Source organism: Anser anser (genome assembly GCF_964211835.1).
Source record: "Anser anser genome assembly, chromosome: 8".
Lineage (NCBI taxonomy): Eukaryota > Metazoa > Chordata > Aves > Anseriformes > Anatidae > Anser > Anser anser.
The window spans coordinates 12,927,483-12,941,601 of NC_139728.1; the positions used below are offsets into that span (position 1 = coordinate 12,927,483).

Consider the following 14,119-nt stretch of genomic DNA (forward strand, 5'->3'; position numbering starts at 1 on the left):
ACTGCTCTGCTGAATACACCCCCCCACAAAACAAAACAAAACAAAACAAAACAAAAACCCTTTCAAATAAAAGCACAAAACCATTTTTAAAAGCAGTATTACAATTGGTGCAAAAAAGACCAATAAGAAAAACAACCAAACATATTAAATTGTGAACAGCCATTGTAGCCTGTGATCAGTCTAATGAAGAGCCAACCTATTCCATGATTAGGTCATGCTTCTGTTAAAAATCAAGTAATCTCAAATTGTTTTTAGACTTACGTTCATGAAACTGATTTTTAACATGCAAGAATACATCATTTCCTTCTCTTTATAATGCATTTCCAGATCTTCCACAAGAGTTTTGCATGCAAAAATACTCAAGCAAATGCCTAATGAATGGCCTGGCAGATCACTCTCTGAATCATACAGTGTTGACAAGTTCTTTTCTAAATGATTCCACTGCATGGTGGGAAATCTTGTGCCAGAGATTGTTGTATTTCATCAGAGGCATGGTCCAGTAAGCATTATGGTGAACTGCATAGTGATCTACTGTTTTCCTTTTGAGTATTCATTAAAACATCATTGTTATATTAAGTTCCAGAATGAATATATATATATATATATATACAGTATTAGAAGACACTTTACAGCTTTATAGCAATTTACCTTGTTCAGGGGACGAAACATAATTAAATAGAAGAGTTAATGTGAACCTGATCTCTTTTTCTGAGTCATCAGCAGATTATGAAACTGAGTCTTCAGCTTCAAAAGCAATTTTGACCTTTACCTCTGCAATTTTACCTCTTGCTAGAACATAGCAAATTGCACTTATTTTAACACACAGTCAATTACTTGAACTCAAAAAACTTCCAATTAACCGATTAGCTTTCTCTAGAAAAAGACAAATATCCTTTAATATCCTTAAGATCTAAAATAAATACTAGCTGAAGCTTAACTTCAATTGACTTAAGCCCAAAATAACATCAGTGGGGTAATGCAATGTGGAAAATCCAGAGTTTTATGAGATTCAGGACTACATTTATTAAGATGAATCGGGAAGATTATCCTTACATTTGCATGTTGTAGAAAAACATTCTTTTTGAACAGTAAATGGCAAGCAGGCTAATGGCAAGATTTTGCCTAAAAGAAGTTATTTCAAGCTGAGTGAATTCTTCTGCATTTGTTCCCTTTACTGGAAAGACACATTTAAATTGTTCCTCTTGAAGGAGACTTCTAAAGGCAAAATTGTCAGCCAGGCACTGACTGCCAAACATGGCCAACATTTTCTGACTGAAGTGCATAGGAAATCCACAAAACGCTACCTATATTTTTGAGGTTCTGATAATCTCTAACATGTCGGTTCCAAGGCAGTCATGTTCTGCAGCTGAGTGAGGGATCGTGGTGGGCAGGTGCTTTTCTGCTTCGAGGCCACTCAAGGCAGCCGAGGGAGCTGATAGGCCCGGCCAGGCCCTGCCAGACCCCAGCAGCGAACAGGGCAGGTGACAGGGCATGGCGTGTCAGTCAGGCCGTGGCACAGCAGTTTGTGCCTGCAGGGGTAGCAGGGAGGGCAGAGGATCCCTCCCCACTCAGGAGACCAGCTCACCTACCGGCTGCCTCCCAGACACCAAACCCAGCCATTGTCACCGCCAGGCGGCAAATGCTCACCAAAGAGCTCACCAAAAAGACGGTGGCAACCCAGACCCAGTGCCTGCTCAAAGATGTGGCTGTGCAGGTCTCTGCCTGCAGGGAGTGCCTGAGCCTGTTGCTGCCAATGGAAGGTGGCAGAGATACTGCCTGTGTGAGGTGCGAGCAGGTGGAGGATCTGGTCAGCCTGGTGGCAGAGCTCAAGGAGGAGGTGGAGAGATTAAGGACTGTCAGGGAGTGTGAGCAGGAGTTAGACTGGTGGAGTCACTCCTTGCCATGCCTGAGAGAAAGGCACTGGGGCGACACACCCCAAATAGTGGGGGACCCCCTGCCCTGTCACTGTCAGGCAGAGGGAGGGGACCTGAGAGATGGAGAGGAATGGAAACAGGTCCCTGCTAGGCGTTGCAGGTGAGCCCCCTCCCTACCTGCCTCACCTCCCCAGGTGCCCTTACACAATAGGTTTGAGGCCCTGGAGCTCGAAGGACAGAGTGGTGGGGATGTGGGGGAAAGTCACAAGAAGCTGTCTAGGACAAGGAATTTGACTCCACGCCTCAAGACTTCCTCCACCAAGAAGGAAAGAAGGGTAATGGTCGTAGCTGACTCCCTTCTGAAGGGAACAGAAGGTCCCATATGTCGGCAGGCCCCTACCCATAGGGAAGTCTGCTGCCTCCCTGGGGCCCGGGTCCGGGACATCACCAGGAAACTTCCTGACCTGTTTCACCCCTCCCATTATTACTCCTTAGTGATAATTCAGGCTGGCAGCGATGCCAGCAGGACCAGGGAGATGAACAGCCCCCTGTACTCAGCTCTGGTGAGGCCGCACCTCAAGTACTATGTTCAGTTTTGGGCCCCTCAGTATAAGAAGGACATCGAGACCTTGGAGCATGTCCAGAGAAGGGCTACAAAGCTGGTGAAGGATGTGGAACACAAGTCCTATGAGGAGCGGCTGAGGGAACTGGGATTGTTTAGTCTGGAGAAGAGGAGGCTCAGGGGAGACCTTATTGCTCTCTACAATTACCTGAAAGGAAGGTGTGGGGAGCTGGGGGTCAGCCTCTTCTCACAGGTAACTAGCAATAGGACTAGAGGGAATGGACTCGAGTTGTGCCAGGGGAGGTTTAGGTTAGAAATGAGGAGACATTTCTTCTCAGAAAGAGCAGTTGGGCATTGGAACAGGTTGCCCAGGGAGGTGGTGGAGTCACCGTCCCTGGGGGTGTTTAAGGGAAGGTTGGACATGGTGCTTAGGGACATGGTTTAGTGGTTGACATTGGTAGTAGGGTGATCGTTGGACCAGATGATCTTGAAGGTCTTTTCCTACCTTAATGATTCTATGATTTTGTGATTACTTATTGCTTTGTCATCCCATGAATAAACCTAGAAATTATAATCTAGGCTGGTATGCTTTAATAGTGACTTAAATTGAACTTTCTGTGAATGGCAGGGGAGTAATGTTATCACTAGTGGAATTCTAGGGACAGAATTAATTTCCTACTGCTGGGCTAATAAATCAAAAACAACTGAATTTTAGGCTACCCAAATCATGTACTTGGACCTTTTCCTTAGGCAATTAGCAGTGTTTTCAGAGGGGCTAATTCAAATTAGTATAGATTGATACATTTGGTGGGATATTTGTCTTTAAACTGCTCCCTAGATTTCATGATGAATAAATTCTGTACAACTTCCAAAATAATTTTGATTTTTGAAGAATAAATCTAGGAGGCAAACCTCAGCAAAATACAAAAATGTGTCTACTACGGCATTCACAAACATCCGTCTGTGGACACAATTCATTCTACTTTTAATTACTATGTGAAAGAAAAAAAAAAGATTTATTTTAACTATACCATGATTAAATATTTAGAATTTGTGGAGTCTGTACTTTTAAATCAGAGGTCCTTGGTACTGTAGAACTTACATTGTGTCACTGGTTATATAAGCCTTGATGTACTCATATTCAAATACAATATAGAACCAGTCATAAACTTCCATGTACCTAGGCACCTAAGGAAGCACATCGTATTACATCACACTGGGCAGAATTTCAGAAGCAACCCTAACATTTCGGTAGCACTTCAAGAGAGAGACTTTTTATGGTAGCCTGCTATTGAAAATTATGCGTGGCATTCTTGTGGTATATATATTCTGGTAAAAAACAGTTTCCTTTTCACTGAGAATGAGTACTTTGGAGCTCTACATGCTGAGTTCAATCACATATATTTCAAGTGCTTGCACCCTTACCCTACGCTTAGCAGGCAACAGGGGTCATGCATTCCAGTGCAGAGCAAAAGAAAAAATGTGCTCTGCCGCAAAACTGTTTTTCATTTTTTAAGATCTAACATGCATTCCTTGCAGAATGATAATGTTGAAGTTCATCTCACAAGGCTTTAATCCTTCTCAAGTAAAAATTGTAATTTATTGCCTTAGGGAGAGACACCAAAAAAAAAAAGATTGAATAGAATAGAAAAACTTCAAATTCCCTAATGTGGTCTTTCTGCATATTCTGCTAGGTACTTCTCATCACTGTAAGATAAAAAATACAAGACAGGCTTTATAAGGGCAATGAGTTACACTAGAAGAAAGCAATAACAGTGAAACAAAATGGTGCATAACATTCCAGATTTTTTTTTTTAAAGTCTTTTCAAATCTTCAGAAAAGAGAAGCAAGAGGAAAAATGGAAGCAGTGAGATTTTCTTTTCTCTCTTACAATATAATGTATGCATTCAGTTTATAAAGTGGGGGATTAATCCTGCTGCTTTGTATACACTTCACAATTTGCCATTAATCCATCTGGAAATGTCAGCTGAAAAGAACTTGCTGACACAGAGACCCACAGCTGGGTAGAGAGCCAAAAGCACCGGAGTTAAAACAGAGAAAGAAGACTGACAAAACAAGGTGTTCCTACTCCTTAAATTCCTTCCACCGCAGAAGCACAAGACCGCTTGTCATACAGATGTGATCAGCCTTCAACCATCAGTCACTTCTTTTTGTCTACAAAACATGATTTTTTGTTCTCATTTATTCTGTACACAAAGCATTATTGTTGAGGTAAACAGCTCGAAAAATGAGGCAAGTTTGGTCCTCTGATTATTATCCCTTACTGATAATTCAGGTTAGCAGAGATGTGAAAATCGCTAAGAGAAGCATGAAGATTATCAAAAGGGACTTCAGGGGATTGTGGCAGTTAGTGGACGGAGTGGGAGCAGAGCTGGTGTTTTTGTTTATCCCTTCAGCGGCGGGGAGGGGTACTGAAAGGACCTGGAAAGCCCAGCTGATCAATACCTGGCTGAGAGGCTGGTGCAATCACAGGATTTTTAATTTTTAATTTTTTTGACCGTGGGGTGGTTTACTCGGTGCCTGGCCTGATTGATGGCTGGTCCCACCTGTCTCAAAGGAGGAAATGGATCCTAGCCCAGGAGCTGGCAGGGCTCATTGAGAGGGCTTTAAACTAGGTTTTTAAAAGCTGGATGCTCATGGGTAGAGGGAATGGCCCCAAGTTGTGCCGGGGGGGGGGCTTAGGTTGGAAATTAGGAGACATTTCTTCTCACAAAGAGTAGTCAGGCATTGGAACTGGTTGTCCAGGGAAGTGGTGATGTCACTGTTCCTGGGAGATTTTAACGAGACATTGGACTTGGTGCTTAGGGACATGGTTTAGTGGGTGATATTGGTAGTAGGGGAATGGTTGGACCAGATGATTTTGAAGGTCTTTTCCAACCTTAATGATTATATAAACTTTTCATGTTTGAAAATGTTAGTTTAAAGAAGAAACAGTATGTTCTCCTCATGTAAAAAAACAAACAAAAAAACTACTGAATTAAATTAGATTTAATTAAATCTGATTTAATTTCGATTTTTTTTTTCCTTTGATGAGATGAAGTTTATTTTCTTCTTTCAGGAAGCCAATTATTTCCCATTATATTCGTTACATTAGGAGACTAGTGATAGAAATTTAGTAAGGAATTGAATTTTTCTCTCATTTAATGTCAATGCGCAGATTCACACTGGCAGATTCTCATTCACTGTGTATTCTTCCCACTAAGTTTGACAAATGACTGCAAGATGAAGTCCTAATTGCAGGACCAAGGATCAAATGAACAGTTTAAATGTCTGCCACCCCACAATGTAACTTTTTTTATTTTTCCCTCTCATTCAGAAAGAAATGTTTTCTGTGAGAAGTGAATAACATCAGTAAGATGAGTATACAGATTCATCTATTTATGCTTGGATAATGTACATATCCTCTTAGATTCTTGAGAATTTGTCGAATAAAGCCAGCAGTCTTATGTAAATTATGTGGATAATGAATAATACTCTCAAATTCCTAAGGGAATAGTAAAGGAAATAATATTAACTATAGTGCCTTAAGGAAAAAGCTAATTAACTCAAGTGTTTCAAGCCAGGTGATGATCAAAGAAATTTAGTTTACTTACAACATGTAATTAACTGGCGATCAGTGAACTTCAGGATCAATACCAGCAATGCAATACATAAACTAGAATTCTAGACACAAAATGTTAATGAACACCTACAGACTTCTGAACAACCTTCTACAAATCTTACACAAAATTTTCCTCCCTGCCCCTATACACATAGTTCTGTGGATTTTCATATTTATACACACTGTGTGGGTGCTCCAGTTTCATGTCTACACCTGTTGCTTCCCACACCCTGGTGACCTTCATGCTGGTAACAAAGCCCTCCAGTAGTCACAATTGCACACTTCAGGTGAGTTCTACTTGCTCCTCTGTGCTGATACCCCACAAGCTGGGTGCTGGCAGCTCACACTGTCTGGCAGGCAGGATGCTCTGCCTGTCCTGGGTGGGGGGAGTGAAGCTGGTAGAGACATCTAACAGTACCAAAACAGGTTCAAGTGCTGCTATGATCCCACTCGGCTTACTCCAAGGTCCTTCCCCACTATCACAGGTATTCTGTCTTTCTTATGTTAATCTTTTCAAAATGACTCCTTTTCTCACAAGTCTCTTGGTAGTCCTCTGGTGACTATTTAATCTGTCTGGTGGATATTTTAAGTGTAGTTTTATCAAGAGGAAGCCATGCAGATCTTTTATTGGCCCAAGAATCATATAGCTAATCTGAGTTTTTATAAAATTCTAGAAGGTATTTCTGTAGGGCTAGTCTAGAGTTATGTCTGTCAGTGAGATTTGGGGATTACTACAATACATTTAAAAAAAAAATGAAAGGCTGTAAGGAAATTACAAAGGTACTGGATCAAAACTTTTACTAAAATTCTAAAATTTATAATGTCAACATTTGAAAGCTAATAAATAATGGAATACAAGTGCAGGGTCATCTGCCACTATCAGTAACATGCTCAGCTACTTGTTATGTTTATCTTCATGCTGATCTATGGATTTAGCTCCTCCTTCTACTTTCATCTCCCAGGTACTATTTAACATTTACCAAGAAAAAAACTCAAAATTATCATCAGTAAAGCAAAACACCATGCAATATAAAGCTAATAAGTGATAGAAATACTTTTCCATCACAATCCAGTGAGTGAAAACTGAAAATAATAACGAGAATAACCAGCAATAGGTATTTTCTCTATTTAAATGGATACAACAAAATTTCTTTACTTACTCAAAGTAAGTTAATAATGTAACGTTTTGCAAAGAGAATCAAAACTGGGAAAGTCATAGTCATGAATCTCTGTGATTTCTGAACGATTAAATGGTTTCTCCAAACTTGTGTTTACCTATGCTGGATTTCTGTGGAGACAATAATTATGTATTCATTTATATAATTCTTCATATGTATAAGTGTATAATTTATAGCTTATAATATGTATAGCCTATTTGCCTGGAAATTAAGTAGTGCAGTCATTATTTCACGTGTTTGAGTTACTCTCATAGGAAATGTCAGAAGGTAATATGGACTTTTGTCCAAGTTTTGTAAATATTAAGAGGCCATGTTTGAACTTTAGCAAAATTCTCTTTTTGGAAGTCTAACATCAAGCTTTTGCATTATACTAAAGTTCTATCTTAAGCCAAGCTGTAATGGAATATGGTTTCACAAAGAGTAGTCCAAGTCATGTTGAAACATTATGCACCATTGTTCTGCTTGAAACATCTATTATTTTTCTGAGACCCCTATGTGTACTTTACAAGAAACAAAATGTGAATCTATTTGAATTTTCCTGTGATGAAGTTTTTACACATTGAATATAAGTAGTCCCATTAACAATATCAAGATTTCTGAAAAAAGACAAGATTCACCTCAAAAGCTGATCCTTCTGAACAACAACAAAAGATAAATGTTGGTTGATACTAGATTAAAGTTGCTTTAATTTGTATTTCAATTGGACTTTTCCCTCTACATCAATGTTTATGAAGTTTCAGTGTTTTTTAAAGGGTGAAGACCCTATTCAGTAGCTGTATATCTGAACTGAACACAACAGGTTATCTTTCCTAGTAAACATAGTTGGTTAGTCCATGTTACTCTTACCAGGTTAGGGATTGACTATGAATTATGCTAAACCATATTCATCCTCTGGTGTGGAGTACAACTCTGGGATGAATTTTGCCTCACTCACCTAACTTACTCCTTCAACAATGGTTCCTGTTAGGAAAAGATTAATCAGTTCTAATATTTTGAGAGTTCCAAGCCTCAGCTGATGAGTATTACTTGCATGAAACAAGTATAAGAGTAATTTCATTCTGTTCATCATTATTTGGGTAGAGGTTAGACAGCAATTTACCTGTTCACAGAAGAAAGGAGATAAACAGAAAAATGGTAAACTGGGAAAATTAAAATTTTAGGTCTGAGGGCTAGTCAACTTCAGCCTACAAAGGAGAAAACTGTCTGGAGATGGTCCTGGTTGAGGCTAGGATAGAGTTAATTTTCTTCCTAGGAGCTGGTAAAGTGCTGTGTTTTGGATTTAGGATGAGAATACTGTTGATATCACACTGATGTTTTAACTGTTGCAGAGCACTGCCTGCACTAAGCCAAGGACTTTCCAGCTTCTCGCTCTGTCCTGCCAGTGAGCAGTCTTAAGGTGCATCATGAGCCGGGAGGGGACAGAACCAGGACAGCTGACCCCAACTGGCCAAAGGGGTATTCCACACCTTATGGGGTCATGCTGAACAATTATTATGGGGTGCTGGCCGGGGTGGGGGGACCGGCTGCTCGGGGATAGGCTGGGCATCGGTCAGTGGGTAGTGAGCAGTTTAATTGTGCATCACTTGTTTTGTACACATTATTATTAGTAGTACTATTATCATTATTATTATTATTTTCCTTTCTATTCTGTCCTTATAAACTGTCTTTATCTCAACCCACAAGCTTTTTTTTTTCTTTTTTTCTTTTTTCTTTTTTTTTTTCTTCCGGATTTTCTCCCACATCCCACTGAGGGAGGGGGAGGGGGAGCAAACGGCTGTGTGGTGCTTAGCTGCTGTCTGGGCTGAACCACAACAGAGGTGTAACTAAACATGTTTTCAGGGCATGTTAGAAGGATGGTAAGAAAAAATCATTCTCATTAATCAAAGATAATCCAAACAAAAGAGTTGGTTATATATCACAAAGAGAAAATACTTTCATAGATCTGAAAAGTATGTTGTATCTCTCACCTTTGTAGAGTTTTTCTAGAAATATACACACTGCTATGCTTGACTCTCCACCTTCTGCCGTACCAAGTAGCCCTGTTAAAATGCTTTATGTTATATAATTACTCATTTCACTTCATCTATTTCTTGCTATGAAGATTTCAGCAGATCCAAAGAATCTTGCACGCTTTCTTAGAGAACTCCTTTCTAGATTAATATTTGGTGTGACCTGTTAAATGCTACAAAGGCACATCAGTCATCCAGCTCACTTTTTAGGAACCTTTTGAATTTTTGTGGCTTGAAAAATGTAAGACTTGCAGCAGAACTCCCCTTCCCTTCCCTTCCCTTCCCTTCCCTTCCCTTCCCTTCCCTTCCCTTCCCTTCCCTTCCCTTCCCTTCCCTTCCCTTCCCTTCCCTTCCCTTCCCTTCCCTTCCCTTCCCTTCCCTTCCCTTCCCTTCCCTTCCCTTCCCTTCCCTTCCCTTCCCTTCCCTTCCCTTCCCTTCCCTTCCCTTCCCTTCCCTTCCCTTCCCTTCCCTTCCCTTCCCTTCCCTTCCCTTCCCTTCCCTTCCCTTCCCTTCCCTTCCCTTCCCTTCCCTTCCCTTCCCTTCCCTTCCCTTCCCTTCCCTTCCCTTCCCTTCCCTTCCAATTTTATATCTTGTAGCAGGATAACAGTTTCCTTTTCATCATCTACTCCTTGCCAGAAAAATTGCATTAACAGTGACTTCTCATGTATGCTATGCTTCTGCACAGACACAAAGGCAGGCATGTTGTTTGAACAATTAGTCATTCTTCTTCATTCATACCTAGTCAATTTAAGTATGTTTTGCACATTTTTTTTTTCATTTACTAAATTGGTCCTGAAAAAAAAAAAGGCTCATTAGACTAAACATTGTAAAACAAATTATTTTTTTTGTCAATACAGTTTCTTCCCACTTCTACATAAATTTATAACATCCCTGCAATGGGACAACAAGCAGTTAAACGTGCAAAATGATGTTCACTAGAGATGTGAAATATATTTATCATAAACATATAAATTGTAACCCAATATAGGGAACAGGCCTTGGGTATCACTTACACCTCCCTCTTTAATAAATGGGTAAAAAAACATGGAGCCTCACAACCTTCAAGGAATATTCTTGCAACCCTTTTTCATCTTTATCCACTATTAGCAATACTGCGCATTATGCAAAGTACCTTTCTCTGACAGTAATTTCTTATTTATAGCTCAGTTTAGATGTACCTTGTACGTCTAGGCATGCAGCTTTGTGTAAAATAATTTAAATTAAGTGACTAATTTTGGTAAAGAAATAAAATGCATATAGAAATGAGGAGTACATTGTGAAATCTTTTTCTGAAGAAAAATGAATTACTATGCCTTAAAAATTCATTTTTGTTTCCTTCACAGGTAAAGAAGCAATTTTGTATAAGAGGAAGAAGTCATTTAAAAAAAGAGAGGCAAAAGGATTTTGAAACTGAAGTGACCATCCGAACATAAAGAAAGAATAAATGTAGTTATGAAGAAAAGAAAAGAAATAAAGCCTAGTTATTTAAACATCTGCAGAGAAAAAATCAGCAACAGACCATATCAAACTACATAGCAATGAAATGAAAATTCTTTTCTTAATTGGTTCTTGTTTCCAATCATTATGTTTTCTGCTCTGCCCTTAAGATATTGCAACTTTCTAATCATTTTCTTAAATTCACACTAGAAGCTACTGATGTACTTTCCCTTCTGTATTCTATGCCATGAACAATATACATCTCATTCAACACTGCTCAAGCTTGCATAGTGAAATCTATTCCAATGGAATTCATTTTATGATGCATACCAAAATATTTTAGTGTGCAACATAATCCACCACACACAGACCACTGGGCCTTGTGTTGTTATTTATTTCCATGCAAATGAATTGAATGATATATTTTTATAGCTTCTTTCTAATGAAGTAGATGATAAAAAATCAATGAATAATCACATCTGTTATTCTACAGTTCTAAAAAATACATATTCTGACACAGAAATATTTAATAAGGTACAGGTAGCTTAGAGCTAATTGAAATGCATTCTGAATCAAGAATCCATCTGATTTAAACATTTCTAGATGTATGCATTTTAGTAACAAGGAGTCAATAAACCTTCTACTAATTTAAATGTAAAAGAATATCCTTCTCAATGTTCGGACATGTTCAGCTACATGGCTCACTGTTCTGAAAAAAAAACCAACCCTACAGGAGTCTCCTTAAGTGACACAGTGGCCAGCCCCAGCAATGTCCTAAATTGGTTAGATGTGTATACCACATTGCAGGTTTTCTGCAAGTCAGTTTGTTGGGCATACAAACTCCAGTAAACATAGAGTAAATATACTAAGTATATATTGTGGTAGAGGGACCATGTATGTAAGAGCAAAAAATAAGTTCAATTGCCCTTTTCTGGGTAATTGGTTTGATTGTTTTTATGTCAGCTACTAGTATAGAATAGGAAGTCACTTCAAGGTGGATTTTCTTTAACATATAAAAGGGATATTTCTGAGCTTATTGTTTTCCACAGATAATTACTATGCTGATTATAGATCCACCTCCAATTTTTGTGCTACATATCATTTCATAGAAGGAACACTTCCCACCATTTTTCATAACACCTGCATGTTTCTGCATGCACCAGGTACTCAGGTTGTGAAAACCTTTTCAAAACTTAGTAACAACTCCTTTGAATCACTGCCCAACATCTCACCAGGGTCTATATTCTCCCTCATTTCTCAACACCCTTTTTTCTGTCTCGGGTGGGTTTTTCATATCCCTCATTTACTCTGTACCACCTCTTCTTTGTTTTCTTTCCACACTCATTCCTCTCTTTTGCTCCTCAAGCGACTTGACTGTAATCAGGATTATGTGCTTAGTAGAAAGAGGGACCCTGAATGAGGAAATCATTATGAAGGTGAATTTGTAAGTTTTCCTGTTATTGATGATTCCATTGACATTGATTTTTTTTTGTGTTGTCATCAGAATTTCCAGATGAATACAAACACATCAGAAGCGAAAAAAGACTCCTTTTCTGTTTTCTTGTTCCAAACAAAAATTTGTTTCTCGTAGCTCTTTCCCTTTTTCATAAACCATCCCTCTCACAAAGGATCTGGTGTTCCCAAGCAAATCACATATCTGAAGACTAGACCACCACCTCCTTGGAGAGGAGTAGGGGAACTGTGACATTCTGAGTAAAGAAACAAATATGTAAAAAAAAAAAAAAGTACAAGCACTACTACTACTACTACAACTACTAAAATAAAATAAATATTTCAGTTGAGTCACTGTGATTCTTTAACCCATGTTAAAAGTTGTATTGTCACAACTACAATGCACACCATTTTTTGGGGACACATAAAACATTAAAAATCTACTGCTGACTATTGGCAGGGAAAAGGATGATGTCATAAAGGCTGGAGATTAATTTTTTTAGAGATATAACTATTATTTTTGGAAGAACTAAACCAGAAGTATTAGCCAAGCCAGTAACAGAAAACATATAAGAGAGTCTAAGATGCTGTCAAGATGATGAACTGAAAGATGTGCTCACAATTTTCAATTTTATTAATTTTATCTTATATGGACTACAGAATCTGTGGTCACTGAGTAATTAACTTCCAGATACTGGATGGCTTGGAATGGGTAAGGAAAAATACTTAGAGCCTCCTAAAGCACTGTTGCAAATACCAGAAGAGTTAACTCTCAAATGTAACTTTGTCACTGTTTATATTTGGATAGCAAATATATTTTAATGTATAGAAAATTCTGAATCTTAGGTTAGAATGCCTGAGGAACCTGTTTCCAGCCTTGGAAGAGTTAAGAATTCAGAAATAAAATTTTGGCTTATGTAGAGAACTTTCAGAAATATTTACAAGGAGGTATAAACTGGTTCTGTATAAGAAGTCACTTCCAATTTTATTTCTGTTGTGAATTCATTGGTTAAAACTCCCTTTTAAAGACACAATAAGAGAGCTGATGATGCCAGAACGGTATCTAAACATTTGAAAATAGATTTTTAGCTAGTAAAATCAGTGAAGCCAGAGGAAATTCTTATCAGCAGAGACTTACTACTCAAATTAGTTCTTTCCTTTCTTCCAGCATAAGTAACATTTTATTTACCTTCAATTTAGATTATAAATGGTATTATAGGTCTATTTATCCATTGAAAAATCCATATAATACAAAAACATATATGGGATGTGTTCTAGAAGAATAATTAATTTTAGTGGGAAAAAGATGGCAGTAGAAATTCATAGGAAATGAGACTTCCTAAACAGAGAAACCAATTTGTCTTTCGGACCTTACCCTTGAAAGTGTCTTCCTTCTACTTGGAAATTTAAAGTGCTTAACTATAATTTTAAACATTAAAGCTGTGACAAAATGTTAATCTCTAAAATAAATCACTGCAGATGATGATACATTGCATTCAATATATTGATGAATGTAAAGGCAGGCATTAAAAATGGTTAGCTGAAGTAATATGTAAAACAACAGAATTCTACATTTAAAATTAGGATTTTTTTTTCTTTTCCGTGAAAGTAAAAACATGTTTTGGTTGAGGAATCAATAAAATTATAATTTCATGTATAAATATATATAAACATAAGCAATCATTCATTCACATGTAACATAGGCTATGACAGAGATTTCTAAGATTTTTAACTGGCATTGTTTACATACAAATATTTAATACCATATATTTACAGATATTCAATTTATTTTAACCTTGGAGTGAAAGATAAGCAGAACATGCCTGGGGTATAACTAGGGTTTATTAAAGGAGATTGTGTTTTTGAGATTGTTTCCATCTGTTAGAGAATAAAGGAAAGCTATGCAGTATACACGTCCCTAGAACTTATAACTGCAATGTAATTAAAATGAAACACCACTGCTTCTGAAGCCTTAAAATTTTCAT

At 38.1% G+C, this 14,119-nt stretch overlaps 1 long non-coding RNA gene across 9 annotated transcripts in view; it reads left to right on the forward strand.

Moving 5' to 3' along the window:
- LOC310903388 overlaps positions 1–12,482 on the forward strand; it is a 78,195-nt gene extending 65,713 nt beyond the window's left edge. For 6 of the 9 annotated variants that reach the window (XR_014587496.1, XR_014587497.1, XR_014587498.1 and 3 more), the window contains one exon: positions 10,589–12,482. This is a non-coding gene — a long non-coding RNA (uncharacterized lncRNA). Of the gene's footprint in view, positions 1–327; positions 8,692–10,588 lie in introns of all 9 variants that reach the window. The other 3 variants (XR_014587493.1, XR_014587494.1, XR_014587495.1) reach the window with 2 other exon arrangements.
- Positions 12,483–14,119: the final 1,637 nt, after the last annotated feature.